Source organism: Pinus tabuliformis, chromosome 5_2, assembly GCF_031772625.1.
Source record: "Pinus tabuliformis cultivar Carrire ecotype Pingquan chromosome 5_2, CPIR1, whole genome shotgun sequence".
NCBI classification, from domain to species: domain Eukaryota; kingdom Viridiplantae; phylum Streptophyta; class Pinopsida; order Pinales; family Pinaceae; genus Pinus; species Pinus tabuliformis.
Window position 1 is genome coordinate 1,120,405,085 of NC_142306.1, and position 5,199 is coordinate 1,120,410,283.

The 5,199-nt window shown below is 38.6% G+C and overlaps 1 pseudogene; it reads left to right on the forward strand.

The window, feature by feature from the left end:
- The first annotated feature begins 1,064 nt into the window (after window positions 1-1,064).
- LOC149163148 (uncharacterized) lies at window positions 1,065-3,508 on the forward strand (annotated as a pseudogene).
- The last annotated feature ends 1,691 nt before the right edge of the window (window positions 3,509-5,199 follow it).

A 5,199-nucleotide genomic window follows, 5' to 3' on the forward strand; every position in this document is an offset into this window, starting at 1 on the left:
TACTTCAGATGCAAGAGCAAGAGGATCATTATTTTTCAGTTCAAGAGTGAAGAGTTTAATCATGAGCTGAACAACTTCAAGTGCAGAATGTGAGTCATAGAGTTCTTTGAGCTTTTGTAAAGCTTCAAAGGCAGTTGAATATGATGAAATATGGTGACTTACTTCTTCATTTACAGATGCTGCAATTAATGCATATGCTTTGTTGTTCTTGTTATCCCAAATGACGAGTTCTTTGTCTGATGTAGGTTGTACTGGGTCATTGTCTCCTTCTCCGACACACACTCCCTTCCACAACTCATTGAAGATGAGGGTGTGTTTTATCATCCGGGACCATTCAGGATAGTTCTCCTTGCCAGTGAGAACTATCCCTACCATAGAGATGATTGAATGCATTCTGTAAAAATACTTCTGCTGGAAAAAAAATCCTTATGTTACAGCCTTATGCACTTTATTTTCCTCTAACGTTTGATAGAAGCATCAGCATTTCTTTGTACATATCACTTCAATATATCATGCAATACTACTATGTTTTGAAAAAAACGCGCAAGGGATCACTTCAATATATATCAATATATCATGCAATACCACTTTGAAAGCAGCGCAATATATCACTATATCACTTCAATGTATCAATATATCACTTCAATATATTACTTCAATGTATCAATATATCACTTCAATATATCATGCAATACTACTTTGAAAGCAGCGCAATATATCACTATATCACTTCAATGTATCAATATATCACTTCAATATATTACTTCAATGTATCAATATATCACTTCAATATATCATGCAATACTACTTTGAAAGCAGCGCAATATATAAACGCTTTAAAAGTTTTGAATGATACTGCACAATACTCAACACTATGAACAAACGTTTTGAATGGTATACACTGCGCACAGCCTTGATTGCAACACGTCCACGGGTTTAGTTCATCGCAATTCGAATTCAGTTTCCACTTCTCTTCCCACAGACGGCGCCATGTTCTTGCTTATTTTCTCTACAGGAGATGGTCCAGACACCGCGTTTCTCAAGAAACCAAAACAGGTAGTAAAATGGTTTTGTTCCAGTCATCAGGAAAGAGCTCCATTACCTCTGAAATTTTGTTAAAGAAGACACTGAATCTGACCAATAAGGACATTATTGGAACTGGTGGTTATGGAACAGTCTACAAACTGGTCATAGATGAACATACAGCTTTTGCCATAAAAAGACTTACTAGAAGCAGCATTGATCAACAGCGTGGCTTTGAAAGAGAGCTTGGTGCAATGGGTGACATAAAGCAGATTAAATATTCAACTTTGAAATATGCGTTAAATACAATCAATCATCACAGCGAAGGATCGAAACTTGTATCGATTGCCACGGCAAAGAATCGATGCTCCAAATTTATATGGAATCCTTTACCCAACTTACAATCAACCACAGTTCTTCACAAGGTTTCAACACGCATTACCTTTGTTGTGTCTGGCAATTCATGCCACTGTCAAGACTGATCAATACGCCATCCAAATGCCTTTCAATACCATGTTATCTCCAGCTGTACAAGGTTAACCGAACCAACGACCACAAAGACCCGTTCAGACCGTTCAAAGCCTCATTCGGCTCCGCGACAGCTTCTGGGACTAGTCTTTCCCAAAAAGACTCGAAATATTCAGTTTTCACCGTCGAATAGCTCAGAATCGCCAGTTTTCTGCTAGAGGGTATAATGAAAAGAGCAGCGTTCAACAGTGACCGTTAAAGAGGGTATAATAAAAAGAGCAGCGTTCAACAGTGATGCTACTGACGGACAGGCGGGGGCAGCGCATTATGGACAGAATAATCAGATGAATGCAATGCAATGGAGGCAGAGCATTTCAGGACAGAGGCAGTGGCAGAGATGAAGGGAGTTACGACTATTCTTAGGACTGGCTCTGATACCATGTCAGACCAGGAGTAACTCCAGACTTGGCAGAAAAACTGATTCATTTATTTCATTAGGTAGCTATTGTTATATACATGAATGTGACTGATCAGTTCATCTTCTTGATGACTGTTCACATTCCACATTCACCCAATCGCAGAGGATTAGGTGTCAACAGCATGTGTGAACTTGCTCTCTTGCTATTTCAGATAAGATGTGATGTGTGTCCAAATGAGGTTCAACGAATCTATATTTATATGAGTTTTAGGAGGTACATTTTCACACATGTGGGGCCCACTTGATGATCATGAGGCCGACTTCGTCAAACCCAAAAATATGAAATTTCTCCATCACTTGCCAATGAAAATTTCCGACCATAGCTACCCAAATTTCCAACATTTCAAAGACTGGAATAAAGGCAGATGGAGTAGCTCAACTTTCTGTTCTCACATCTCTCACCTCAGACCTAGGTGGCTCACTGATCATAGACTTGGTGGATTCTTCATTGCAAATTTGACACAGTTACATCAATCAGATATGTTGGGTAGCAAGACTCCTAATGAAGGGGCTATTTTTCTCAAATTTTTTCCCTAAATTGAATTCGCATGGAAAAATGTCAGTCAATTTCCAGCATTGGTTTCTATTGAATTGGAAGCACCCGAAACATCAATGTTGACGCTACATCTCTTTGAGGTAAGCTTCATAGATGCCTATCGCATGGTTTCTTGCCTTCATGCTCAAAATTTGACTTTTCTAGATATGTCTGCATCATCCATGGACAATGTGTCCTTCCTTGACGGTAGGAATAGGCTTGAGTGCCAAAATCTCAGCTGCACTAGAGTGACATACTCATCCATGAACTCAGCGGTTGATATTAGAGTAAATTTTAAATATCTTAACCTAAGTACTACAAGAGTCACTTCTGATGCTTTATCTATTTTATATGGAAATGTACCCAAACTTGAATTCATTGCATTATCTCACACCATGATGGATGATAACGCTCTTGCATATTTGGGCCTCATTCCTGCATTACGTAGCATCAGCTTGAGCTTCATTAATATCAAAGGTTTCATTCCTGTAGGAAAAAGTGAATCAAATCCACAATTTTCACTGTCTTCTTTTCAACGACTTGAACACTTGGGAATCTTAGACTTAGTAAATACTCGCATTTCTGATCTGGCCTGCCATCCCCTTACTTTCTCAAAGGGATTGAATCATCTTCCTCTCAGAATGACTTTCTCTCAGACATTACTCTTCATACAGTGTCTTCCCTTCCAACGCTAAAATATCTTAGCGTCCAAGGTGCTGTTGTGACAACTGGTCTATGTTCATTTGTACCACCCCCACTGCTGCAAATACAGGATCTAAGAGAATGCTGGCTTTTAAGCAAGGAGGGAATTAGAGACGTATCTTCAACTACAATTAAGGCATAAATTAATCATAACAATATCTGAGGACCAATGTAGTCGCAGTCATGGCAAAATGTTTTTGTATGAAACTATGAAAGCCTTTATGGTGAAGCAGGGAAGAAAATATGGCAATATAACCTCTTCATCTTCACTCCTTGAGAACCCGCCTCAAAGGAATTTATAGTTGATGAGTGGTTCAGTTGGAGCTGCATTTTCTAAACTTGCAAGGGAGCATTCCTTACTTTTATATTTGATTGTAGACTGTCATAACAATAATAGATGGTTAAATCAAAGCACTTTTAATGCTCAACGTTGGGTTTAAATCCCTTGAATACGTTGTCATGTTGATGTTGATGGAGAGCAATTTTAGACGGCTAGCTAGCTTTTACATTTGACTCCACCTCTGGACTTGGGTTGTGAGACGAATGGGCTTTTCATAAGCAATAGCGAAATACTATTATTCAATGGTAATATGAAATTGCTAAGTTCTTTGACTGAAATTTTCAATGCAGTTGTTAAGTGCAAAGATCCAAAGAGTAGCAGTGATGTGCTTGAATCCAGTTGAACATTTCTGATTGAATTTTTATCTTTCAATGGCTTTAGTGCAGGTTTGGATGATTTGGTTATCTCTCACTGTGTTTCTTACAGAAAAATATTTATGGAAGAGCCAAGAAATGAGGTTACTGAAAATTCGAGGCTTATGAAGCATATGGGGGGAGGAGGATATGAGAATGCCATCGGCTTCCAAGTGGAGAAGCATCTACTTGACTGCAGGAAATGTTACCATGGTTGTTTCTTCTTCAAGTTCCTCTTTGATGGTTGACAATGAAATTGCAAGATCTGCTAAGAAAGTGGTTCAACAGCTTCGTTTCTTCGGGCTTCAAATGTCTTAAAGGAGGAAGATTTTTCCAAAGATTGGCTTAAAAAGTTTCCTTCACATCTTCCATTCAATGGGTCTCTTTCTTTTGATCCACACAAGAAAGATGATTCAGCTGAAGCTGTGGATTTGTCAAATCATCCTTTGTCTTTGGATTAAATCCCTGTGAGGCATTTATTCATTTTGTGTCATCTAGAGAAGGACCTTTCTGTTAAAAGATGGGAAGGAAAGAACCGAGAACAATTTGTTAAGAATCTAATAACCTTTCTATGTGACCCGACAATTTGTTATGATGGACAGTCAGAAATGCTTGTGGCAAATTTTTGGTTCAGTTTGAGTATGGGAACAGAAAACTCTTTGGTAACATGTAATTCGTCCAACTAGAGGGAGTCTGGGAGTAACTTGGATCATTCATCTCCAAGAGAAACTGTAGGGACACTTGCTGCTACAGCAACTGCAAACCCAAACTACCTTTACTACTGAATGGTCGATGGGTTATTCTTACATGAGAAGTTGTTGTGCTAATGAAACATGTTTTGAGGAGAAAGCTGCCAGAATTCAATCTGTAGATTGGAAACTAGGTAGCTGAGGACGTTCTTGAGTTTCAGATAAAAGGTAGAGATAGGGATTTGGATCTAAAGTTGCTCGGTCGATAGTAGATAATTTGCACATGAAAGATCCAATGATCAACATGAGTTGTAATCAATGACTCAGATTCACTTCGGAATTAAAGATGCTCATGGGATGACTAAAAGTGGGCGCTTGAAATATCCAACGGTAATGGGTGATCTAATCAGATGGCTTTTTTAGCAGATGGTCCAAGAAAGTGATGGGAGGTTAGCAATGCCACAAAGCCTCATAGCTTCCAATTTTTGGTTTTGGAAAATTCCCATACTAGTTAAAAGTGAGTATTTGCAATCACTGATATCAATTGAACTATTTATAAGATTGTCCAAATCTTAGTAAATTGGCCAATGGGACATTGGTTAGCCAGAGCT